This window comes from Trachurus trachurus (assembly GCF_905171665.1).
Source record: "Trachurus trachurus genome assembly, chromosome: 16".
Classification (NCBI taxonomy): Eukaryota; Metazoa; Chordata; class Actinopteri; order Carangiformes; family Carangidae; genus Trachurus; species Trachurus trachurus.
In genome coordinates, this window is record NC_139902.1 from 23,401,475 (window position 1) to 23,429,225 (window position 27,751).

Consider the following 27,751-nt stretch of genomic DNA (forward strand, 5'->3'; position numbering starts at 1 on the left):
GGATGCTGATTTCAAGGGTAAGGTCTTGTAAACGTGTAATTTAACCTACCTGCTGCTTTTACACAGCTATTACTGTATGCATGCAGTGTGCTTAAGTTAAAGTAGTAAAAAGACCAGTCTATTTAGTTGTCGGTCGTAATTAAATCTGAGCTGCATGTTGCCTCATTAAAAAAAACAGAAGAAATCAGCAAATTTGTACAAGCGACTGCAGTTTTCCTCCAGCCGTGGGGATAATCATCCCATTTTGTGAAAGAATGTCGACAGCAGTCAGCTAAGAGCCGACCTACAGATGCTGTCTGTTGTGCATCAGACTCTGCCCTCATCTGCTGAGCTGCAGTATTACAAAATAACTTTTAACCCCGTCTTTCAACACCACAACACGTCACAATGAATGTGACTGAGGGAAAACGTATCTAAGAGCAAACCTGTGTGTAATGGGGTGCCTGTTCCCCTGACCTCTGAGATTTCCTTGTTATGAGGAACAGCTGGCTTCCACAAACCTAGGTTTCATTCATCACTGTAGCGCTAACTTTTGATTAGCCACACTGCTGACCGCAAACAAATGTCACAATGCAGGAATAAAACCATCTGAGCCTAGCATTGTAAAGCCGAAACCATTCATTGTTGCAATAAAACAGATACTGAGTCAAGATAGTGGTGTTAAAGGAGCTACTGTGTCCATGCGGATTTAAGGCTGTCATCTCGGGTAGCACATTTCAGTGCTTTTCCACTTTTGTCTTATGACTACTGACTGCCTGAGAAAATGCCAACATTTTTTTCCGGAAAAACAAGTTATGATTTTATATTTATATTCTCTGTGCACCCATGCTGTTCTGTAGAAGCCCACATTTGTTACCAAGTGGACACACATACACAGCAGCATCCTGTCAACTGAGGAACTGTCAGTCACATTAAGCATTAGAAGTAATTAAAGATGTTTCTCTTTGGCTAATTAGTCAGTTCTCCTCCATTTTTCACCTATTTATTTGTTTTTTTATATACCTATATACTTATACTTGTGTATCTGCTGACACCAACTACCAAATCCTTTTGACTCTCTCCAATTCTCCATGCTCACGCTTGATGCTGTGTCTTACTAGCAGCCATGGTTCAGTTTAGATGTGTTTTTGTACCCTCTCAGTTCAATAGTGTGTGATGTGTCTGACAGCACTGAAATACAACGACAAGAGGTGGAAGCGGACATGGGGCTCTTTGTTTTCACAATGCAGAGGTTAATCAACATGGATTTGAAGGGCATGTCAAGAGGCGGTCTGAGTGAACTGAACTGAGACCGAATTGGGATCTCCTCGAGGTGGTTTGATCTGTTTCAAATGTGCTTGTGTTTTCAACACTGCAGGCTGTAAACACTCAGTAATAGAAACTGTGCCGATTCATTTTTTAAGAGCAACAGCCAGTGGGGACAATAAATCACATGGCATTTGGCTGAACAGCATTGTAAATGTGGTCAGTCAGTAGAGTAGGAAAATTCACTGAGAGCTTCCCATTTATCTGGATATGAAACTATAAACTTCTTTATTGAATGATATCCAATCGGTGTATAGATTTCCAATCCAGAATTTCAGCAGAATTGGACACGTCTGCTATTGGTAATGTTGATTTTCAGAGGTGGAAAACATTCTTTGATTTGCTCTGTTGGATTAAATAGCACAACAACAAAAACATGTGTAACATATTCAAATGTGCTTGAAATTAAAGACATGTTTGACATCTTACCAAAGACTTCATCTTGTGCTTGTTCAGGTTCTTCTTCTGCTGCTTCTGCTGCTGCTGCTGCTGCTGTTTGCTCTGCTTCGGGTTCAGGTGACGAAGCCTTTAATAGGAGCACAAAAACAGATTAAAGAGGTGAGGCACAGAGGTACCATGGCAACAATGCACAGACAGAGACCAACATAGAGAAAGATAACATGAGAGAGAGAGAGAGAGAGAGAGCGCGTCCCACACAGATTGTACTATCACCCATTTGTGCTTTTGGGCTTTGTAATAGCAGCACAATTATTTCTAAGACCTGTTCATTTAACAATCAAAAGAACATGCAATCTGAGATTTTCCCATTTCTGATCCCCTGTCTAAGCTGTACGTTTCATCAGGATTTTAAAGAGGGCAGCTCCATATGCAACCATTTATTTCAAGTGTGCTAGTTAAAATTTCACATGGTTGCATTTGCACAAGTGCATGATGATCGTTAGGCTGTTTCGGTTCCCCTCCGGCACAGGTAAGGCTAAATAGTGTTTTTTTCTCCTTGTCCTTCTCCTGCTTTTCCTCCTCTGCTGGCTCCCTAACCTCCTTCTCTCTGTCCACACTTCTATGAGCACTGATGATGAAACACATAAAACAATCTATTTAACTGTTACTGTGTTTCTAAGATGAAGCCGTATATGGCATATAATAAAAACAAAACAAAACAAAGGTAGGATGGAGAGAGGCACACATCAGAAATTGGTGTTTTTCATTTGCCTCATCATGGGAAAGCCCTGTGTCAGAATGAGGCAAGACATAATCAAAAAAAAAAAAAAAACAGAGAGAGAGAGAGACGTAGTAGGTGAAAAGTTAATTTGCCAACAGTCTACAATCACAGGCCCAACTTAACATTGCTATCTTTAATCTTAGTCTTTGAGCTGACAAGTCCCCTTGAAGAAATGTGCAGTTAAAACAGAAACTATATGACAGCTGGGACTGAGTTCCCTGTGTCAGGTGGTGGTGCACCTCCCCTTCAGGGACTCATCAAATCCGAACACTGGGATTTCATTAAAATGTTCTGCATTGTGATCACATCTGTTTAAAATCCCATGGTAGTCAAAAAACATATACAGTATTATTAAGCACCAATAATCATCAATAATCATCAGTCATTTCTCAGTCATGGATCTTTGCCAGTGCAGTGAAACAGTTTATTGAGCTGCTGTCTCTGAAGCCAGCTGCAGATGAAGATGGGAACCTGGGAGTTTGACACACGGTGCAAGAAAACGAAACAGAACTAATTAAAAACTGTCAGCGTCAAGATGCAGATCAGAGATGTTTGTTGCGTTATGTTTGCCTTGTAAGGTTTTGACAGCAATGTGATAGTATCTCACCCGCACTAACAGCTTGAAAACATAGGAATTAAATGACATAATTAGTAAAAACATAGCTGTACTATCAAGATTTTTCACAGATCTGTTCTGATTCAGGTTGTCTTTTTAACTGCAATATTATGTGAGCTAATGATTGTATCCACCTGTACTGATACCTGTGAGTCTCTGGCTGCCACTTATCACAAGTAAAATCAGATTCTGTAATATTCTAATTATTGGCTCAGTGTGAACTGAACTGTATATGCAATTCCTAATCCTCAAGTTTTGCGAAATCCTCTTACAGATTCCCTCCTTCTCTCTGGTGACAGCGAACGCCAATATCCCCTGTTTTCACATCCGAGTGGGTGTGCCAACATGGGGAATCAACACAGGCAGCGAGACACGCCGGGCACATGGCTCATCATTACATGAGCATGCAGAGAAGTGCAAATCTAACACAAGCACTTCCTAATATAAATCATGTTGACGTCAATAAGTAGGCTACATTGGAAATGTGTCCTTCCACTTATGTTATTGCTTGGGTATGAAAGAGAATGTTCAGTACTTGATTCAGATTGAATTATATGAACTAAATAAAAATCCAATTAGGTCCCAACATGTCCCATCAGGCTCTGGTCACGTATCCACCTTCCACTTCAAAGAGTTTAATAATCAATACTGTATATCTGTGATTGGCGATAATGATTAGCCTCATAATTGCCTTGATTGCATTTATGTTGTAACTTGTTTGTAGTACTGAATGGTATTGAATGCAACAGCACTTCAATTGGCTGATTGTAATGAAGTGCTGCATGTGCTGCACTATGAGACAGAACAAATCATTTAGTTCAGTTTCACAGTCAGTGAGATAAATTATTGGTATCTTGCTCATAAGGTAATGTAACATGACAAGCCGTATCTTGTTAATGAACACAGCATTTCAGATTTTCTTTTTTCTTTTTGTTGTCTTCTCTGGTTTAAAGAGGGTGGAGCTGAACTAAACCCACACCGATCAGGATTTAGCAGCATCTGAATCAGAATCTGATGACCTTCGCAGGGGGGTCGCTTATAACCGTTGATCACTTTGCAATCACATGTCTTATTCAGTCATGAATTGAATTTAAGGTTACATTCATATGGAAGTAATTGTAAGGGAGTTTTTTCACTGGGTGTTATTAATTATCCTTCCATCATGCATGTTCATTTTGCATGAATAAAAACTTTAATATCTCAATTTGAACTACAACAACAGAAAATGATTATCTAAAGCCCCTCCATCAGTGTTATTGTAGACAGAAAATTCTAGCGAGATAAAGAATATGCACTGATAAAACTTACATCATCATCATCACCATAATCTTATTCCTGCAGTATTTTTTCCATCGTTAAAGCACTCAGCAATAAACTATTGTTGGATTTTGTCCACACACCCACACTGCTGTCTTATCTCTCTTTTCAGTCTCAAACTTTTTGTAAGTTTAGGAAACTTTTGAATACTAACAGCAAATCCACATTTCAGGGGTTGAATGGAACTGAACTCATAGCTCTGGATGCTGAGCTGATTCAACTGGCATTTCATTTTGACACAGTTAAAATGACAACAGCATTTTGGAAACTTAGTGAACAAAACTATGAAATAACAATTAGTGTCCATGGGCTGGATATCATACATCTTTCCTGCAACCAAAATTATTCTACTATTTGATTTTTTTCCCACTGTATCTCTGGACTTCAGGAGACAATGGGAAGAAAAGGAACAAAAAATGCAAGCACTTTTTGCAAGTGAATCAGAGCTGCAACTCGATGGCGTCCATGGGCAGCAGCTGTCAGCATGACTTCACACCTGCTCGTCACTGCTGGCTTACAAAATAGAGCTCTTGTTGAGCAGAGCTTCTAGAGAGGTTGGTGCTCTGCTGGAGACAGGGACCCTGGGGCATGTAAAGGAGATCAGGAAAGCCACTTAATAGGATCACACATGTCAATTAATCATGTATTCCTGAGAGCCTGACGACATATTATTAGCACCACTTACAACCTCCATGTTTCACCCATGTTCCTACAACTTAACGATAAGGACGAGTGACCTTTTCCATGTGTCCACATTCAATCACCACCTTAGCAAAATGTAGAGGGTACAGCAGGTCTATCAAGGTTTGGATTTCTCGACTGCAATAAGAGTGATGCTCTGCAAAAGTCATGAGGATGGTGTAGCTTCTAAATGGATTTTGTGGCAGTATTCGTGAATATCGTTGCATTTGTTAGCAATGTACCCACTATGGCTTATTATTACCCCTAGTAGCAACCAAGCTCTTTTTCAAGGACTAGGGAATGAGGAGTGCTCCTATTAGTATTTGATTAAAGTTGGATCTAAACATATAAGAATATAACAATTCAACATTTTAAGATATTTCTCTCCCAACAAACACAAAACTGAATTTGATGAGCCGACACATGTTGTCCAATGTCACAAATTCCTCCATGACTAATGGAGAAAACAGCGGCAGATGGTGCAGCTGGCCTTACACAGATTCCCACTCATGCATGCCCCGTAATCACTTTCCCTATTCCCCTCTGTATTTCTGTTATCTCGGCGGTGGACTATGATTGAAGGTTTCCAAAAAAGAAAAAGAAAAAAAAAAACGTGCCCTACTGTCAGGCATTTTGTGACAACTCTAACAGCAATTTTCCCAGTCCCTGAGTCGCAACTTGACCCTGGCTGTTATCAGAGTTATGGCTTACATTACCAGCTCGGTGGTGCTCTTGGTTTCAGAGAGATTTACATTCCAGTAACTGGCCTGAATGACCTGCGATAGCTTTTCCACATTAATCCCTTAAAAACCTCTTCTCCTGCAACATTAACAGTGAAAATGTACTTTTTAAAAATATGGGCATGCAAGCTAAGCAGCCAAACATTTAGAGGAGTAGAAAAGTCCAATCTTCCACAGTTTCTTATAACGCTAAGGTTAACCAGATAAAATATAAAGAGCATGTCCTCCATACCTGATACCTTCAACAAAATTTGTTTCAAAATAAACCAAAATAATATTAACATTAAAAATTCAGCCACAGGCAGAATTTTCATCCAACTCATGGATATAATGTTGATTTAATTAGCTGCTTGCTACAGCCCATTACTCATACCCGCTGTCATTCAGCTAGAGATGAGGAGTCAGCTCTGTGTACTGTACCTCTGTGAGGAATCAAGAAATCCTCTTTTTCCAAAATTAGTAAGCATTCATCACTGAACATGAACTGCAAATGAGTGGACAGCTTGACAAGTGTAGGCACATAACTAAGAAGATTATAGGGCTCAGCAAGAAGTCACTTACAAGGACCTTTATTGTCTGGGCTGTTTCAAAATGATATCGCTTAAGCAATATTGTGGCCAACGTGTGTGAGTCTGTTTGTTGCTTGTTTGTTGGGTGTGTCATGCCGAGGCTATAGCACACTTTGCCAAGATGGTTGCCACTTCAGCTCCACTTCAGCTGTGTGTGGTCACCATTCAACATGGTATATAGGCTTCAATGTGCTGAAGTACTCTTTGCATTCGAGTAGAGACAGGAGGAAGGAGAGTGCAGTGATTTCAACAACGTTCAGGCCTTGACTGATTTGGTACTTTCAAAAGGAATCTACGTTCCTCCTCTTATCTGTTGTTTGGTGATAGCTGTGCCCTTCAGTGTTTCATCCTGTCCACACTTGACACATGGAAGACAGATGGGCCACGCACATTTCATCTCACCTTTACACTGAGGTATAAAACAGCACTAAACCAAGAGAAGTCTCTGTAGCTCTGCCCTCAAAGGGCTGCGTTCATACTATAATAATGTTCATCAAATGTCAAGAGGACAATCAAATATCTCCAACATTCATCTATTATTTAGAGCTGGGAGAAGATTCAATTTATCTAATAAGGGCCAAACTCTCATGGGGCAGAAAGATAACATTCAGAAATTTTGTGGATCTTTTGGTTTAAGTATTTCTGAAGCTTGTAGTCTGCAAAATACAAGGTCACAGAGCAGGGACAATTCTGATACTCAGTGGATTTGGTCGACATCTTATGATGCAGTATATGTGACAGCTCCTTTAAAAAGACAAAACTTGCAGGACACGCAGAGAATAAGCTGAATCACATCAGTGCAGATACAGTATGGGATGGGATGTTGCGAGTGTAGTTATGATTCAGATGTGAGTCTCTGTGTGGACATATCTCACACAGATGAACAGGAGAGACGGGAACAAGCCTGCTGGGTTGGTCACAATACACAGATGGCTTTAATTGGGTACAACAGTAGCACTGCTGGGCCACAAGCTGAGCCTCGAGCAGGCCTCAAGCTCCCTCATCTGGAGACTTGAGTCTTCATTACAGAAAGTTTCAGTGCTGAAGATGTGTCATAATCATACACAGAAGAATTGACAAAATAATAATTAAAATCGTATTGTGAAATTTCACAGCTCACCTAATCTCTTTAACATGGTGGCTTTTGAGCTGTACAGTACAAACATTAAAAGAAAAAAGATGTCAAATCCAAACGCGCTTTGTCACCTACTGTAGCTTGTTTTGAGAGTAACACACGGTGGTACATTTGTATTTGTTTAATTTAAATGAGTGTTGCCAGGCAATACACAGCGACATGTGTATTTAGTGTTACTATTATATTTGTCAAGCACATTAGTTAGCTCTTACCCAAAAGAACACTAAAAAAATATGTTTTTGTTAACATTAATGTATTTTTGAAACTAAACCGAGAGTTGGAACAAATAAAAGAAAACAATGGATGGCCAACATAGATTATATCACTCATGAACTCATTCATTCATGAGTGAATAGCTCTGAATATATACATATTATTTGCTAGTTAATCTAAATTATAATCTAATTTGTGTATATATGTATCTAAACTGTATCTTTGACTTGAATGGGAGTTTTTGACCCCATTGTGCTACAGACTACTGAATATAGTTAGAGCAACAGCTATCATGTAGCAAGACACTTTTTTCAAATAGTTTTTAGAGTCAAGTTGAGGAACATGACAGCTGCAATGAGCCATTGAGTCAAAATGCTGTATGTCTCTGGCTGCACTGCATTCTGGTCCTTTTGTTATTGTCAGTGGAGAAACTGCTTTCTGTCTTAGCTGTGACAGATCCATCTCTGACTGCTGAGGAGCAGCAGAAAATGGTCTAGATGAAATATATATACAGTATACTATGACCTCGAAACCACATCCTGATGTTCAGTGTTAATGTCTGACATAGGCCCACACACAAAAATCCTTTCACAAGGGCTGGGCAGGAAGTAACACAATCAATAGTGTGTCTGGCTGACTAAACCTGCAAAAATAGATGTTTAAAACAGTGGATGAATTATGATCTATATTTTTATTTCCTAGCGTTTATTGTCAACCAAGAGGGTAAGCTCATAAGAAAATGCAAAATAGAATTACGCAGTGACAAATTTTGTTTCATTCGTTGAAGAATTTGTAACTCACAGCAAGTACAATTGGTGCGATATGAGCAAACCACACTACAGTACCTACTTCAGTGCTGACTACCCACCATTCAGGGGAGCAGGTAATAAAGAAGAGGACCAGGTCTAGTATTACCTAATTATCCTGTTGTTGTACTTCCCATTCTTTAGTCCTGAATTTAAATCCCTTCATACACAGACACATTATAAATGTCTGAGCGAGCTTTGTGCCTCCGTTTGTACAAGAATTGAGGAGCAGGGCCCTACAGAATGTTATTATCCAGTGATTCCTCGTGGGATTTAAGGCTCTAAAATATCAGCAGTGTGAGGCTTTGCAGCAGCTGAAAGACGAGACATTTTGCCAGAGAGGTAGAGGTACATTGCAGCCTTCCTTAAATGATATGAAATTGGGTGAGGGATCACGACTCAGACAACAGCATCTAAACACAACCCGCCCAGCTCTGTCACACTCTGTTCTTGCTTGACTGTCACTATGACAACTAGCTGTTTTCTTCATGACCTTAAAATTGACTTTGATGTCATGATAACCGAGAAGAAAGAAATAGGAAAAACAAGTATAGATACAGAGAGGTATTATATATATGTTGTAGTTAAAAAAGCTGAATACACAGAGCAGATTTTGTGCGACATGCTGCTCTAACACTTCGCCTGTCAGCTTCACACTTGACTAATTAATCCACTTCTCTGGCTCCTGCTCTCCTCTCTCCAGAGTGTGCTTTGCAGGCAAAGGAAACAAATCATCTGTGGGCTGAGCCATCAGCCTCCCTGCTGGTTAGGGTTCTCTTCCTCCCCAGCACGCCAACATTACACTCTGCCCCGAAACGGGCGCCAGACCACAAAGGCAAACTGCAGATTGATGCTGCTGCCCACTGCCTCAGACACTGGCACTTTTTTTCCTCATTGCTCACAGTCTGGAGTTAGCTTTACTCACAACAAGTTTGCATCCTCCACAAATGATTGCAAATGATCTGATTGCAGCCTCAGCCGCAATGGTCCAAACTCATTATATCCGCTTTGATTTCGAAAAGCTGTCACAGACAGGACTTAAACAAGGCTGGGGTTAATTACGTGATGTCATAAAATTGCATTACTGTCCCGGTTTGAGCCTGATCCTCCCCCGTAATCTGCGTCCAAGAGCAGTGTCGAGGCCCTCTCATTTCTGCAGAAAGATGAGTCCAAAAAAATCTCTCAAATACATTTACTCTATTTAATTACAGCGCTCTTAGAGGGAGACATTCTTGGTCAAGTACTCACTCTGAGCCACCTTGTTTCCTTGCCAATTAAAAAAGCCTATTGTGAGGTACTTGACATAACTTTGTTTATGAATACAAAAGAGGAAAATTGCACTTAATTTGCCATCATGTCTTTTCAACTTTGGAGTGTAAACTCACCGATTCATCCTGACACTGTCAAGTGGGATAATTCATTTTGTTCTGCCCACCGACTGAAGAAAATCCTCTGACTGCAGAAAACACAACGCATCAACCAGCATAACATCTCCCTATCTGAGGCTTTAATTCATTAGACTCCACAGCAATACACAATTTAAGTGCACTGAAACATAAAAAAACAAAAAACAAACTGTACGTTCTGTCTGGTCTTTTTAGGGAACAAAATGTTACTGCAGTGAAATAATGACTTGCAGGTGTATGGATGGTCAGTTATTAATGTCAGAGGGCTGAACCTCGCCAGCATCCTGATAATCACGGCCAGAGCTAATGGTTAAATGAGATGTGTACCTGGAGAGGGGGTTTAGCGTCAGCCTTGATGCACACAATCATCTATTTACTCGCCCCAGTTAGAACGGGTTCTCCTGTCGAGCATTGTTGTGGCGAGGCTCGTGGTTTCAAGGGGTTATTACAGGGCGGCACACAAGAGCCATGGAGACTCATCATGCATCGAGTGTTGCCATGGCAACCAGCCATTAATTAAGAGTGGGACACTGACGGTTACAGAACAGCGATTTAAAATCCAATATATTAACCAGCGCATAAGCACTTAAAAAAAAAAAAGGCTATTCAAAATGGGTCAGTGTGCAGGGTTTTTCACAATAAAAGCCTCATAAACAACAAGGTTTTTCTACATGCACAATGCATGGTACTTGCTCCTGGTGTGATAATAGATGCATAGATACCCAGAAATTGACAGTATCGTCCACTCAACCTTCACTCGGCCACCTCTTCACAATAAAAGTCATCTTATAAAGTGATAAGAAGGTGCATTATTCATCGGTTACTGCTCCTCCAAATGTTTGAGAGATGAGTTTAAGTCTTGGCTGTGGCACTGTGACTACCAAACAGCTTGGATTTGTGATCTGAGCGCCTGAGGTGAGAAAGTAAGCATTTGTAACCATTAAAAAATGTCTGCAGCTCAGAAACAAATCAATTCACTTGTAAACATGAATAAAAACATTCTGCACATAATACATTAATACCTTTGTGCTGGATTACATAGTTTGTTTGTTTTTCAAAAGCAATTCAAGACAGACACGGTGTGAAGTGGTTTACTGTAATAGTCTGAGTGAGAGCTCAGTGAAGGTAATAAATCAGTTTGAGTGAAGGAGTCTGAGCTTGTCTGCAACACAGTCCAAAGTCCTGTTGATAAAGGCCAGTCAGTGTTCATGTTGATAAGGCTTCAATAAAGTTTTCCAACACATGCTACATTCCCATATCACAACTGGCAAAATGCTTGCATGTGTGCACACATTTTTCTAATGCACAAAACAAGGCAGGAAAGCAGCTACAATAGGGAGGACTCTTACCTTGCTGTCAGTGGGGAACTCCCTCTTTCCTAGATGCTGGCCCATGCTGCTGACAGAGACTGGAAGAGAAAGAGACGGAGTTTAGACCAGGAGAAGACTGTAAGCAGCATATGTGAAGATGACCTATATCTACCTCTTGAGTCGTTACACACAGTGATAAAAACACGCATCACTTTGAACTAAATGCGAACATGCAGTATGTAAAAATGATTTAGCTGTGCAATTCTCACTCCAGTAGGAAATCAAGATTGTGGCTGATGTCTGTTGTGTCGTGTTAAGTCTTAAAGCCCTCAACGCAAAACTGTGTTCTGCGTAATGTTGCTTCACTTACGTGTGTTGTGACTGAGCAGGATGATGACTGTGCAGTCTGAGGCTAAAAGGCTGTTTTTACATTCATCACACAAGCAGGAACTGTTCATGTGATGACCTTGATAAAATGACTTGGCAAATTCACTTTGAATCTGAAAGCTACAGTAAACATGGTCCAGAATAGGAACTTGAAAATGTGTGACACGGCAACTGGAAGCCTCTAAAGGAAACATGCGGTGGAAATGGACTTTGTCTTGACTTGAAGAGACAAACCTTTAAAATCGGAAACATTTATCTAGCTACAATCACAGACTATCATAGTCCCATGCTTGTTGTACTTCACTTACACACTACAAACAAAGTGCAGCAGGCCACTAGACCCTTTGTTTCAGGCTGTCTTCATCCAGTGGTTTTAGTCTGAGCTGGACTTCAACAGACAGCTTTCACAAGCTTTAGTAACTTGAATGAAATGAAAAAAAGCACCAGACTTTGTCTAAATTGCATCAGTAATGGAAACCCCCAAAGTGTGGAGTCAGTCCCCTGATGTACTCGGACCAGCTTTGAATTAAAGAGCAAAGTCCTGTTTAAAAACACTTCCTGGCCAGCATCCCCTCTATGTTAAAGTCATCTGTGCCTTCATCTACTCATTAGAATATTTTGTGATAATGGACTCTTTTGCCCTGCTGCTGTAAAACACAGCCAGCCAGTGATTAGTAGCTGATTCATTAATGTCATTATCTTTGAATCTGATACAGTTCTCCACAACTGACGATTCAGCTTTTTTTGACAGCAATTTGTTATTTTGCTGCAGGGTGCCACTCGTGGCCTCTACTCCATTATCTGCTGCTCTTTTATCTAAAATGTGATGGTCATGGGCAAAAAAACTGTTTTCCTTAGAGATGCCCTGATTGATCAGCCACAAACACAATCTATTGGTTATCATATATTTTGTTGGCTGAGAGAGCCATTGTGTGCTGTATATAATCCTGTCTTCCACCTTGTTCGCTGAACAGGTGCACTACAGGCGAATGAAAGAAAACATGTCGACCATGTGGGACTTTTTCAAACTGTGAGAGGCTGATGTAACGTACGGCATCTGCAATGCATGCCACGGCTGATCGGTATCAGCTGTGGATCTGCTAATCACACTCACAGATGAAGGGAAATCAGTATCAGCGGAAAATGTTTCCTAATGAGACAAAAAGCTACTCAATTACAGCTTTTAATGATTGTAAATCTGACGAAAACAGACGGCAAACTGACTTGACTCCAGCCAACAGGAGAACAGCCAAGTCTCTAAGAAAAAAAAAGTCATGAACAAGTCCCGAATGGTTCACTCCCTCTGAAAGAATGGAGGATGGTGTAAGAAGGACTCAGTCCTCTCCATGTGGAGGAAGTGAGAAATGTCTGAAAAGGAAAGTGAGGTCTCAGGTGTGTGAATTCACAGTTCACAAACAACATAAAACCACCCAACCAACTATTTGCTGAATATTGCATGAATCAAAATGTCAGCTTTCACCAACCACTCGAAGAAAAAGTCCTCTTTCCTCCTTCACTTTCAAATAATCACAGCATGCATTTGGCTTTTAGGAGATTTGCAGACATCAAGAAAGCCTTTCATCATCTTTGACACCTGTATCTATTTCCTTTTCTGGTTTTCCTTCACTTCGTAACTCGTTGTCATGGAGTATCCCCTGTCAAAAAAGTTTATGCTGAAAATGTTTGAGGCTTATTGATGGTCTGCTAAAGGGTCCACACTGATGTTAGATCAGGCTTCTAACATTATAATTGGCATCACAGACGAGGAGGTAGGAAACGCTCCAAACTTTCCAGCCAACGATGTTAAAAAATGATCAGAATTAATTCATGAATGTAGTATGTGTCAGAATCATTATTTAAATTTCTCCCACATTCTCCATCCACAGGTCAATCAGTCCAACAAATTAAAATAATATGTTAATAAAGCTGTAAAAAATAAAATGAAAACACATTGCACATTCATGCTCACATGCATGATTAAACACCTTACAATCCTTATCTAACGGTCAAGCAAGGTTAATTAAATACATTGCTGTGCCCACAGTGCACACCGTGAATAAAGATTAACCACTGAGAAATGTTTTTACATCCACTAGGCCTGAACAGGGAGCACTGTTTACCAGGCCGCTGTTTTAGATGGTTTGCATCAGCATCTCTGGGAGGAACAAGTGTGATTAAAATGCAAAGTTAAAGTTTTGTATTTTATGCAATATCGTTCAAGGTAAACAGAGGAGTAGAATTTGCCACAAAAAAAACAAAACACTTAGCACATCTTTAACAATTAGAAACTCTCCCAGGAACTAAAAACACTCATGATGAAACTCTCCTAACAAGAGCGAGTTCCTCTGCAAGATCAGTCTCATTATAACATGATGTACTGACGCAGGAGCAGTCATATCTGAAAACAAGTTTGCTAATGAGGGAAATTTAAGAGCTCTGAGCATCATCCAACTCTGTACAGACGCATTCATTTGTTTGTTGACTTCTTGGTGGAGGTGCTGTTGTTCTATTAAAGCAGAAGTAAGCGAAATATTTGTGTTAATATAAGTCTTAAATAGTTATATCTTCCGACGGCAATCACTTATAGAGTGTTTGGTCCGAAACACGGGTCTGTCAGTCACTCTGCTCTGCTGTAAGCCGAGGAGAAAACTTTCCTTGTATCCTACAACCTTTATCCAATGAGGAGAGAGAACGGCATAAAGGGGCGGTCCTCTCTGTGTGTGCAGTCAAGGGATGCGCGTGAATGTGGTGACGTAGGGACGAGGGCGGGGACTGCTAACTCCATCGGCTGACAGGAAGTTAGCCAAAACGGCCAGATCGCTTACTTCTGCTTTAATCAGCAGCAGGTGTGCTTAGCCTATGCCTTCTTGTTGAAAATGCTTTAATGTGATTGTTTTTACTGTATTATTTGTGTACTGTACTCTATATATGATTATTTATACAAGTGGTCAGTGTAGATACTTTACATGGTTATACTATGTTATAATGGCTCTATTGGCTCCATGGGCTTTTAACCTCCACCACTCTCACCAACAAGGTAATAGTTCCTAATGCAATGTGATGACCTGAACCAGGTAGACATGGATTGGGTTTTTATTCAACAGTTTAACACAGAGAACTCTGAGCAATAAGACTCATGAATGGTGAAGGAATTACTCTGCTAAAGGTGAGGAAAAGAGGGGGGAGTATAACTCAGGTTGAAAGGCCAGTTACTGCGGCTCATTGCTTTCCCCTCAATAATCCTTGCAGCCATTCAGTTGCTCAGAATTACACTGACGTGCTACAGGCAAACTCTAACCATGTGCATGGATTCAGACAGAGGTCATAGGATTGTGGTCTTCAGTGAGACATGTATGTCTCCACACACCACAACTAGGAGCAGACAATCAACATCTTCACGGTGTCGGTGCAACACAGACAAATGGTGATGATGATGTGTATACTGTACAGTAGATATCAGCAGTGATGCAACAACATCACCATCAGGGAGCCCATATGCACAGTCATCATCCAGTTATTTCCGTTACTGTCTCTCCTTGTCTGCCCTTTCTTCCAAGAGTGGGTCTGAGTTGTTTGTGACAGTAGTGTGTACACAAACCAAGGTGAAATCAAAGCATGGAGTGAAGACACCATTTTGTCAATTCCTAGGAAGCCTTGACTAGTAAAACAATTGGATAAGTGACTAGAACCAACCACATGTTAACCGCCAGTCACTTCCAAGCTGCTGCTCTGCTCTGCACTGCTGATATTCATTTTTTCTAATCCTGGATATATTTACTTGTACAATTTTCACTCCGAGACAAAGATAGATGAGGGGTGATTAGGATCTGCCCTCTAGTGGATGAACTTTTTAATCCTGGGCTGAATGTGCTGCTCCCCCTCTCTGCCGCTCACTGACCAGTGAGGCCTGATACTTGCGAAGCAGCGCTGGAGACTCCTCTATGGAAAGTGACTACGTTTTGATCAAAAAGCTGCAAGATTTGCTGTTCTAGAAGAGCAACTGGAAAAGTTGCTACATGTAAAAGCGGCTAATTTGGCAACATTGCTTGAAGGCTACAGTTAATGATACGGCAGGGCCACCCTGGTGTATTGGGATGGTGCCAACTATTCTTCCTTATACCTCACTGTTCTGCTAACGTAGACATGACTGTGCATCATACTGTACAGTAGTTTCTGTCAGCCTACCAACATCTCAAAAGCGTTGACTTTAACTTTGTGATGTGGTGCATTATCTTACTGAGTCTGAGAGTAGGCCATTGCAAATTGTGGCTATGAAGTGATTCTCATGGTCAGCACCAATATTCAGAGTCATTAAGGGGCTGGGTGTGCCAAGAAAACATACTGCACACACCATAACGCCACCGCCACAGGACAATGGAAGTGGAGTCCTGGTGTGGTCTTCTTCTGAACTGGTGTCAGAGTGGTTAACCCAGAGTGGTTATCTGTGTTACTGTAGCCTTTCTGTAAGTTCCCACACAGTGTTTGTGTCAACAGAGCTGCTGCTCACTGCAGGACTGTTTTTTGTTTTCTGCACCATTCTGAGTAAACTACGAGAGTGCTGTGTGAAAATCCCAGTAGATCAGCAGTTTCAGATAGCAACCAGCCTGTCTGGCACCAACAATCATGCCACAGTCAACGTCACATCTCTGTAACAAAGAAGGAGCCTTGGTTTATTTCTGTAAAGTTCTCTGGAGACAGATTTTTAAAGCCTCTGTCTCCACTGGTCCTAAACCTGTGATAAAGCCACCAAAGATTTGTAACTTGTGACTTTTATAGGTCAGCGAGCAAGGGTTTAAAACAACTCAGCCCCATAGAGGAACAGTGGAATGAAAAATGTCAAAACTTCCTTTTAAATGCTATTTGTAAACTTGTGACAGAGAGTGGGTTGAATCACAGGTGCCTGTGATTGAGTCAGAACAGTGACAGAGAGCACAACCATGCAACTACATGGATAAATTGCAGCGAACGCCCCGCAGGTAAAACAAAGGGACATAATTACATTGCCAGCAGCTGTACATTCAGTTTAATGTAAAAACTGATTATCCACTGAGGACTGAGTTCGTGTTTGTTGGATGTGGGGATACGTCGCTGCCATTGTATGCGACTGAATGCGAGGCCTTGCAGTCAGTTTCACTCTCGAGTGTTACACAATCAAAGCTGAGATCCTGCAAGGACTTGCAAGAAAAGACTCTTGCATAATAGAGTGTGAGAGAGGGAGAGGCAGAGAGGAGGGGTGTGTGTGTCTGTGTGTTTGTGTTTTTGTTTGAATGTGTATATGTGTGGTACAAGACTGCAATTACACCGCAGCAGCCTGGCCTTTATTTTTTCCTCACACTTCGCCCAGTAATTTACCAAAAGATCGTTAGGTGTTGGAAAACAGACAGTGAGAGAAGAAGTCAAATTTAATCACTGCTTCCCAATTTAACCCATATAAGTTGCTGTTAATTGCTACATGTAGCGTGCAGAGTACATCTTTTGAAACATTTCCATGCCTTTTAAATAAATCATTAGACTGGGAAAAGCTCCTATTATAGGGTGACTACATGCAGCCCACTATACCTGGGAGAATCCATTACCACTAGAGTCTACAGTGCATATGAGCAATTATATTCATCTGAGCTGTCCATTACCTGAGGCTACTTCAAATCCACATCCTCATAAGCTGCTAATGTTTTTACATCGCCTGAGCACGGATAAGAAATGGGGCTCATTAACTTAAAGTAAAAAAAAAAAAAAAAAGGATGTTGACATTTAAACAAATTTCCTGCCATAATGTCATCTGTTTGCAGCACATACCAGATTACTCCAGCCCTATATCTCTCTTCACCATGACTAGTTCAGGTATCAGCTTTCACACCTGAAATATGGGACATATAAAAAAAGATGCTCTTTCCAAGGGGATAACCAGTGCTTGTACATTTAGCAGGAAAAGATTTGTGACAGCACCAGAGAACCAAAAGGGCGTCTACTACAGATTTGGTTTGGGGTAACATTTTATTAGCCGATAAAAGGACAATCCTCCTTCTTCTGGGTGATAATAGAGGAGGTAGAGCTATTTATTTCACTGACTGTAGGCCTGTGAATATGAAAGGGATATTACCTTGCTGCAGTATAAATCTTCCTGTCAGGATAATGCAGACAAAAGGGAGAATGGATTACTCTACAACCACCACAGCAATAAAACAATCAGGTATAGAGTGTTACTGGGCTTTGCTTCATCAACCTGCAGTTAGTACATGTTCAGTGATTATGAATGAAAACAAAATAAGACTTCCCCAAATAAAGTGCCAGTGGCCATAATTCTAGTTTTTATAGAACTATGACTCTTGGAAAAAGATGGATGTGAAGAACTGTACAAGTATTTAGCTTTCCCACAAAAGTAGAGGGAAATGGGAATATGAACTTGATGGTGGTTAGATTTTAGTTCTTTTGGGATTTAAGAGGGTTTTAGGGTCTGAGGGTTTAAATGACAGAGGTCACTACAAAGCTTAACACAGGGATGAAGCAGAAAAACATACAACCATACAAACAAAAAAAAACATAATATTGGGTTCTACTTTAATGGAAAAAGTTAAAGGAATCAAACTATGTGCATAAACTTCACAGATCGGTAAATGCAGTCTCAGAGTAAAGTTTGGCTGCCGGCAGCTAACAGTGAGTTAAAGTTGTTGAGTGAATTCTTTACTCGTGTTTGGACTCTGAATCAATTTTGGATCCATTTCTATATCTACTGTGATCATTTTATCCTTGATGACCTTTCACAGAAAGCTTACACTCAGCTCAATGTCAGCATTTATCATTCTGAGTATCATATGAGCACAAAGCATGATACTCCGTTATCAATGCATACAATCAGTGTACAGTATCTGGTGCAGCAGGATGCTTGTGCACATCTTCCAGCAACTGCGCCTATGTTTCAGTAACATGTCCCCACTGTGTCCATGCTACATGTATATCTGCCTGGCTCTCTCTGCTCTCTCCACTGAATCTCCCTGTGTGGATAAACAGATAAGACCTCAGTCCTCTAAAGCAGTGTCTGGGCAGCCTTCTCTATTCAGCCATGTCTAGTCTTCACATACAGTAACTTCTCTCACACAAAACCTATAATTATGAAACACGTGAAGCCTACGCTGGTGAGGCACTTATCTCCAGAAGATCTGTACCACAACCACAGTTTGCACATCTAATTTGAAAAGAATCGTGAACAACATGCTTCTCGAGATACCACTAAAGCTGGAAGTAGCTGGGACACGTGTTCATCTGTCTGCCGTTGCCTGGTTCCATTGTCTCTCTTTAAGTTTGCTCTTGTGCACGCGAGACAACGACTTCTTTTAACCCTCCAGCTGCCCACAGAGACTGCACTATGTTATGCTCTACTGTGAAAGTCAATTACGTAATGAAAGCAGAGCATGTGTGTGCATGTGTGTGTGGATGGAATAGAGCTGGGGGTGGGGGGCACAAGAGAGAGCGATGAGATGAGAAATAGCAATAGAGTTACACACTTGCCTATCTACCACGTAAAAGTGTTATAGTCTTAACAAGATATTTGAATTTGAGGTCAAAGGTCAACAACTGTCCCCAAGGGAGGGCATCTGCCTGTCCACACCACAGGAAGCCTGGTCGGTGTCAGTCCTCTCACTTCCCTTCTCACTCTTTTTCCTTTAGCCTAGACTTGATCTTTTCCCCAGAACATGTCTATCTCAAGTTTGAAGGTAAAGGTCAAATAGTTTACACCATGTACACGTAGTCTGCCATGTCATTCTAATCACTGAATGAACAACCCATCCATAAATGCAAAACATGTGGAAATGTATGGGAGGAAATTAAAAAAACCTTGCCAGATATCTGGGGGCTAAGGTAGGAGACGCCCTATTTCAATTTCAAGCACATATTGTAAAGGACACACCATGTCCTTGCATGTGCTGCCTAAAGACACATCTATGCTTTTCACTTTGCCGAGGACAACTCGCATTACAGAGTTGGCTAGCTGATGCTAGTTAGCTCTGTAATTCAGGACTCCACTCCACCATCAGTTAAACTGTTCTTGTAGGTGTTGGTGACAACACCGGTGAGTCATGGAGCACTGAGTTCAAGTGCGTTGTCTGGTGTGCGTGCTTGCGCTTACATCTCAAACTGGCTAGCATCTATTCTGTTTAGATGTGCCAACAACACTACTGTTAATGCGCCGAGGCCTTGTTCACGAGAGGTTTGTAAAAGTGGCAGGCTTTACAGCTGTGGTATCAGAAACAAAATGTTCTTTCATTTCAATATTTCATGGTGGAGGTTTGGTCCTCTTGAGAAGGCCCTTTGCTTTTCAACAATTTAAATGTTTGCTTTTATAGCTTTCATATGGTTATGAAGTGCTGTTACCAGGCCCTCACCCACTGGCGATTTGTTTTTTTTTTTATAAAATGTGTCTGCTGACTGTGGCCTACGGTAAGACCCTGTGTTCCCTCGTGGAATTTGCTGTTGGTGCTTGAGGCCCTTTGCAGTCCTTCATCTGACCCCATTGAGTTTGTTGATGTGAAATTTCTTTCACAGAACCGTGCTCCTTCTCGCCTTGGTGTCTGCTAAGCGAGTGTGTGCTCTCCACACTTGGTCTGTGCGCCCGTTCTGTATCTAGTTTGTATTCTAGTTTTCACATGTCGCACATAATTTGAGCTTTACATTTTTACTATACTGCAAGAATTTGTAATGTAGATTTTGTTGTCAATATTTTCTATTGTATTTGTTGTAAAGTGTACACATACAAAATAACATAACATACTGAGACTGGACCTCATCCCTTGGAAGCAAATGCAAAAGTCAGCAACTTGACATTGTAGCTTTTTGTGTCTCTTGGTTGGAGTCAACCACTCAACTGCCAGCTGTTACTTCAACATTGTCTTCTAAACAAAGCAGATACTGTAACTGTTATGTTGAACAAAAGATTTAATGGGGCACTGTAAATTGTATATTCAAGAGCAGACTACATTGAGAGTAACTTTAGCTCCCTTAAGAGAAGAATTAGGTACAAAATCATGTTGTCCTCACAGCTGAGCTGGGCAAAGTGTGACCACAGTTTATCTATTTCAATTTTATGACCACAAATAAAGTTAAATGGCAATTTTAGTTATCCATTTGCAAAACTGTAGTTCCAAAGGAAAGAGTAGCAATAAAAGATTTTCAAAATTAAGCATACCCTTAACTGACATTAGCACTTTTTCTGTGTGGTTCAAATGTATTTTTATATCCACAGCAACTCATCTTCTGTACCAGCGCTCCCGACTGTTTCTTTAAACTAGGAGACATCTGAAACTACTGCAGGTAACACACCGATTATAGATCACCTCACACAACCCCACGTTAAAAACCCCAAACTATCACTACAGAAGGCATCAACATACAGTAGATATACAAAATGTTTTGTTCAGCATTCCACTGCTCAGTCATAACCTTTCGATCAGGAGCCAGGGCCTGTCACAGCATGCAACACTGAATATTGCTATCAAATCTATTTGCAAATCGGCCTCTCCAGTTTACTGTGAGAGGAACAAACATGAGAATGTGAACCCACCAAACAATAATTTGGAGGACAGACACAAAATAAGTTTTATTCAATGCACAAAAACACATAATCCATACGGAAGGAAATTCACAACAAATCCCCTGTAATGACTTCACACAGTTTCTCTACAGCCATACACTGCCTGGCCCAAAACAAAAATCACCACCTGGACTTAACTAAGCAAATAGGTAAGAGCCTCCTCCTATTGGATAATTACTGCATAGGTGATTATCTTTCAGCTGGCAACAAGTTATGTAACCCCAACTGATGCAATGCCTCTCATTTCTTAAACAACCATTTTTAAAAGACACATCCCGTGGTCGTGGAAAAGATGTTAGTCTGTTTGAGAAGGTTCAAATCATTGGCATACATCAAGCTGAGAAAACATCTAAGGAGATAGCAGGAACTTCTAAAATTGGGTTAAGAACTGTCCAACGCATTATTAAAAACTGGAAGGATAATGAGGGACCATCATCTTCGAGGAAGAAATGTGGTCGGGAAAAAAATCCTAACTGATCATGATCAGTGATCACTTAGACGTTTGATGAAATCAAAATCGCAGAAAAACAACAGTAGAACTCAGGGCTATGTTTAATAGTGAAAGTAAGAGCATTTCTACACGCACAATGCAAAGGGAACTCAAGGGATTGGGACTGAACAGCTGTGTAGCCCTAAGAAAACTACTAATCAGTGAAGCCAATTGGAAAAAAAGGCATCAATTTGCTAGGGAGCATAAAGATTGGACTCTGGAGCAATGGAAGAAGGTCATGTGGTCTGATAAGTCCAGATTTACTTGTTCCAGAGTGATGGGCCCATCAGGGTAAGAAGAGAGGCAGATGAAGTGATTCTCCCATCATGCCTACTGTACAAGCCTGTGGGGGCGGTGCTTTGATCTGGGGTTGCTGCAGTTGGTCAGGTCTAGGTTCAGCAACATTATGTACCCAAAGAATGAGGTCAGCTGACTACTGAATGACCAGGTTATTTCATCAATGGATTTTTTTTTCCCTGATGGCACGATCATATTCCAAGATGACAATTGCCACCTTAAAGGATCATAGGGCAGGATTAATGAGAACGGCCAGTGACGCGACGGCCGCTGCGCGTAACTACAGCAACCAGCGAAGCCACCGGCACGGGAGCGCGCACAGACTCTTCACTGTTTACTTTACTTTTACAGTCTTTCCTATCTGGGGAGGGAGGGGGGTTCTCTCTCTCTCTCTCTCACACAGACAGACAGACAGACAGACACACACACACACACACACACACACACACACACACACACACACACACACACCTGCCTCTTCACTGTGCTGCAGCAGGGGGCTGCTGTCTGTTCCTCTGAGCTCCTCTGCATGGATCTGTATGGGCTCCTACATGTAGGCCTACGGGCCGGTACCGAGAATTAACGCGCCGGGTCCGGGTGTCGGGCCGCATCTGTCAGGGTCCGCGGGCCCATGAAAACCAACCAACACCGGACATATTCATGATTTCATAAAAAAAAAAAAAAAAACGGACGCGTCGCGGACACGCCGGCCAGGACGTGAAAAGTGGACGTGTCCGGGCAAAAGAGGACGTTTGTCCACCTGCCTGATAACGTTGTTATAACTTTAACCGCTAGCTGCGGCTAACGGCTAATAATAAGACAGTAGTGATGAGGGAGAGGGTGTGTAAGTTAGTGACCTGCCTGCTGTGTGCGTGTGTGAAGGGAGGGGGAGAGAGAGTGGCGGCGCCGGGGGGGGGGGGGGTAACAGGGCTTTCAGTTGTGCTGGGTCGTTTGCTGGCAGTAACAGTAATTTGGATCCACCGTGGTTCAGAGCGATTGATATAACAGGGAGTGTCGCCACTCTGTTACTATATCAATCGCTCTGCCGCGGTTGCCCTCTTCATGTATCCATTCCATTGATCAATTCGAAGGCAGTCGTGGACGCGCTGACGTCAGGTCCGCCGGCCAGCGCGCGAAATTCACCCCCTGAATTGCAGCGCATTTTGCAGCACAGACCCCGTTCAGGGCAATCGAGAGATACGCGGGTGGGCTCGTTCTTTTTGGTTTTGAACGCTTCCTCACCCATTATTATTTAAAAAACGTAAAACGCATGGGTATTTTCCGGTATTTTCTCACAAATCCTGCCCTATGATCCTTTAATGCCAAGATTCATCTGGCTCAAATTGTGAAAGAGTGGTTCACGGAGCATGAAACATCATTTTCACACATGGATTGGCCACCACAGAGTCCAGACCTTAACCCCATTGAGTATCTTTGGGATGTGCTGGAGAAGGCTTTGCGCAGTGGTCCGACTCTCCCATCATCAATACAAGATCTTGGTGAAAAGTTAATGCAACACTGGACGGAAAGAAATCTTGTGACATTGCAGAAGCTTATCGAAAAAATGCCACAGCGAATTCCTGCCGTTATCAAAGCCTAACCCTAACCCAATGAAATATTACAGTGGTGGTGACTTTTTTTTGGCCAGGCAGTGTATTATTTTAGGCAGATCGCCCAACCAGAGGAATGCTATGGTCATTGGCACAGCTGTTCAACACTTCTGACTGTCATAATCATATGGCAAAATGTGGGATAAAACCCTGCATTTATACTCATCATGCCGTTACCACATAATCATCTTGACCATCACCACACATAGAATGCAACGCCAGTCTGATTTGGGCACAACGCTTTGAATCAGCGAGGACAGCTGAACTTGGGGCCGAGCGAGAGTCAGAGTTTTGTCAGCTCAGTGACCAGTCAGCCGTGAACTGTAACAGCTCCACCACACACAAGCCATGTTCGCCTGTGGGTTCCAGATGCCTGTCTCCTCCTTGTTGCTGGTGGTATTGGTGATATTAGGGGGGAGGAGGGGCGTGTGGGTAAAAACAAACACACAGCTGTTATTGTGCACAACTTTCATTTCTAAAAAAGCTGCAGTGGGACTTAACTCTTGAAAGAGCACATGCGGCTCTGAGGGGATATTAGACACTAGTGGGGAAACGAAACTCCCAGGGGTCCAATGCTGTGTACAGCTTTTTGCTTTGTTAATTCGAGCATACATTTGTTGTGCTTTGATGTGCAGGGGCACCTCCTGTCACTCCTTGGGGTGTTCTAGTGATACAGCCTCAGGCCTGGAGCTCAAAGCTCCTCTGTGTGAAATGTACAGCCGCTGCCACCTGGGGTTTGCTGCCTAATAATCCACGCTACAACCTCTAGACTTGGATCTGGAAACAAAATATTCAACTCTACCATCTGCTGTGATTGCTATGCGGAGCTGACACACCACAGGCTGTGACGCCACTGCCTCTCTCAGCGTAACACTCCAGCAGACTGGCCACGCCACGCCTTGGGCTAAAACTATGGCGTTGTTGCACATAGGGATGTTCATATGGCAGGTAATGTGACTCAACCTGTCTGCCAAGAACAGGCACAGACGGGAGGGGAAGTGAGAAAAGAGAGGAAGTTTGTGAGTTTGCGAGTCTGCGACGACGGAAGTTGACTAACCTCAGTGTACCTGCAAAACACAAGACGGCACATTCACAAAGTGGAAATAACAAAAACTGCACTCTGTACGGAAAGAGATTACGTAACTTCTCACTTGGGTGTTGGTAAAACTACATTTGAGGCTTGCTGCCATAAGCCTGTCTTGTTCATAAAGGCAAAGGAATGCCATGCCAGACACGTGACAGCTGAGCAACCCTCTTGGCATTTTCTCTCCTGGCTGAGCTAAGGCAAACTCAGTGACATGCAAGGAATGCAGGTAGTCGTAGGCAAACATAGCTTTCTCCCAAAAATATGAGAAGGTTAAGCAATACCTAACGGCTGGCATCTTTCTCCGGTAGCACTGGAGGTTTTCTCTATCTAATCCTTGTCATGTCACAAAAACCATTAAACCACACAAAAAGATTTTTTTCACTCCAGCCCCAATCTGTACCAAAAACAAAATACTAGTATTACCATGTTATCTGTCTATGCTGTGACTGACGTATTGGAGTGAAATTCAAGTTTCATGCTGTTGCTGACATGATGAATGACTTTGAGTTTGTTTTTGTTTTTTTCAGGAAAAAAAACAGACAAAAACGAATCACTTCCTACCTGTTTTGTCTTTGCCATGTGAAGGACGACAGAAAAAAGTTGAGGATTAAACACAGGGGTAATTTGTACCAGAGCCAGAGGTTACGTTGCTGAATGTTCCCTTGCTAGAGGACATTGAGGGTGGCAGGCCTTAATAAATAAGTGCAATTCAGACATAAGAAGCCACTCATGTGTGAGCACTTTATTTATAGAGCACATAGCTCTACAAATAAATGACATCAAGTTAGCATGTCACTACAGCTTTGAGCCCCAATCTTTCCTCCTACAGTAGCCTATGTACCAGACTGTAAAAAATTAACCTCAGAGCTTATCATGGGATCTTCTCCTCCTGCTGCTGCTGTTACATGGTGCTGAACCTTCCACCATCAGTGTAATGGTACACCACTGCTTTCGACATTTAAGCTTATAAAACCTAAGATTTCTGTCACAGGCCTTCTGTGTTTTTATGTAAAAGCGGGAAACAAGTGGAGCTTGCTGCTGCTGGTCATTGCCTAGGATGCAGAGTGATGTAATACTTCATTTCCTCCAGGCTTTACAGTGTATGTTTCAGTCTCCTGAAATGCAACAAAACCAGCCTGTTCACTGGTCAAGAAAAACAAACTAACAAAAAAGAAGCAGTAGGCTACTAGAAATCTATAAGCCATGTGGAACAACATTACTAGTTTTGCTAATATGAAACATATTTCTCACATTCAAACTCTGGTATAGGCTACTATGTAAGCAGCCTAACATTGTAGCCTATTGACCAACAGGTTTGTGTCTGTATTGAGGACTAAGACTGTTTTTCCACTGATTGAATGTAATGCAAGTTGTAGGCCTATTGCTTATGTGTTATAATATTAGCCTATATGCAATGACCTTGTGTGCTTGTAATATTTCATTTCAGCACAAACTTCACCAAACCTCTTTTAACAGCCCTGTTGGGTAGGAACTAAAACTGACATGTTCCCCTTTCATAAACAAGGATTTAAAATCACAATTCAAAACTCAATTCAAAATGTTACCATTTTAAAGTGACACGCATTGGTGCACGTTGTCGTGCCACTTGCAACACAACTTAAAACATCACATTAATCTGTCAGACTCACTGATCAATTCGGCGTAAATAGCTCACCTATCACGTGTATGTGATGGAGTTAATGCTAAATAACCAGTTTCCCTACCACTGCACCAGCACCTCTGCTGCCACAACACAACCACGTTTCCCGGAAGCAAACACTCATATAAGCAATTACAAAACTGTTTTTCATGAGGTTTGCGTCCTGCTTGCCTTTGCCACGTGCACGCCGATTTGAAGAGGACCGTCTACTTATTGTCTCCAGGCCTTGACTCTAGATAAACATTATGTATTATATCTGCACTAAGCAGGGAATCGTTTAATTGCCACAAAACCTGGCTGTGATTGGTTCAGGAGAGAGAGGTCTGCAGAAGGGGTGGCGGTGGTGGTTGTAGTAGTGGGGGTGGGCGACCCTGTCAAAGCACATGACAAAGCAGTGACACTGGTGGCAGTGATGCTTATTATTAAACGACACTAGCTACTACGTAGACTACAGCGATTAATGAACGCTTGTGTAGTAGAGTGATATTATATCGAGCATGGTTTTTTTTTTTGTTGTTTTGTTTTTTTTGTTTTTTTTTACCCCCGCAGGTTTCGACGCGGATGTTAACGCAACTGTAAACAAGTCGACGTGCAGAGCGTGTTTACTATCGTTAGAAAAAAAGAAAAGGAAAAAAAAACAGTCAAGTGGAAGCGACAGTATCCCATCACATGTGTGTAACTGCCCGTACACCGGTTTGTGTTTTTGTTTCCGTGAATTTGACTGTACCGACTGCAAACATACCCTTCTCCGGTCAGTCTGTGTCATGCATCCGCAGCTGAGCCTTGTACTGGATGTAACCAACTGTCAGTCTTCTCTCTCTCTACAGTGGTCGAAGGTGGTCGTCAACAGCATCAATAACGCCTTTTTCCCCCTCCTTTTTATGGTTTCTGTTCGCCGCTTTTATCGCCAAAGTGTCGCCTTTAAAAAAAGAAAAATAGAAGCAGAAAAAAGCGCATATCTATCTCGCTGCTTCCTGATTTAGTAACAGTGGTGATGATGATGTTTGTAAGGGGTGGGGCGGAATGCAGCTTTTAGTCCGCCAAGAAATGTGTGCTATAAAGGCACGTTGGTGCACGTCTGTGCATGATTAGGAGCTTGTGGTTCGCATAGTGAAGAGGGTTGAATAAACGCGCGAAATCCTTGCATATGATTTTGAAACATGACAGAAAATGAGTCAAATACTCTAGGGTTTAGTCAAGTTACATCTCCTCTCTGCTTTATTGTTGGCACTGGCAGCAGCTCAGCACAACAGCCAACAGGTTTTTTTTTTTTTTTTAATGTTCTTACTTGTTTAACAGCCAACAGGTAGTTTCAGTCAGTGTAGCTATGGCTCAAACTAAAGGCAGAGACAGAGA

The 27,751-nt window shown here is 41.7% G+C and overlaps 1 protein-coding gene across 1 annotated transcript in view; it reads right to left on the minus strand.

The window, feature by feature from the left end:
• Nucleotides 1-27,371, minus strand: part of mbpb (myelin basic protein b) — a 63,885-nt gene extending 36,514 nt beyond the window's left edge. The window contains exons 1-3 of the transcript XR_014596061.1: nucleotides 27,138-27,371; nucleotides 11,318-11,376; nucleotides 1,735-1,831 (exon numbers count right to left, since the gene is read on the minus strand). The gene's annotated coding sequence lies outside the window, so the exon portion shown is untranslated. The remainder of the gene's footprint in view (nucleotides 1-1,734; nucleotides 1,832-11,317; nucleotides 11,377-27,137) is intronic.
• Nucleotides 27,372-27,751: the final 380 nt, after the last annotated feature.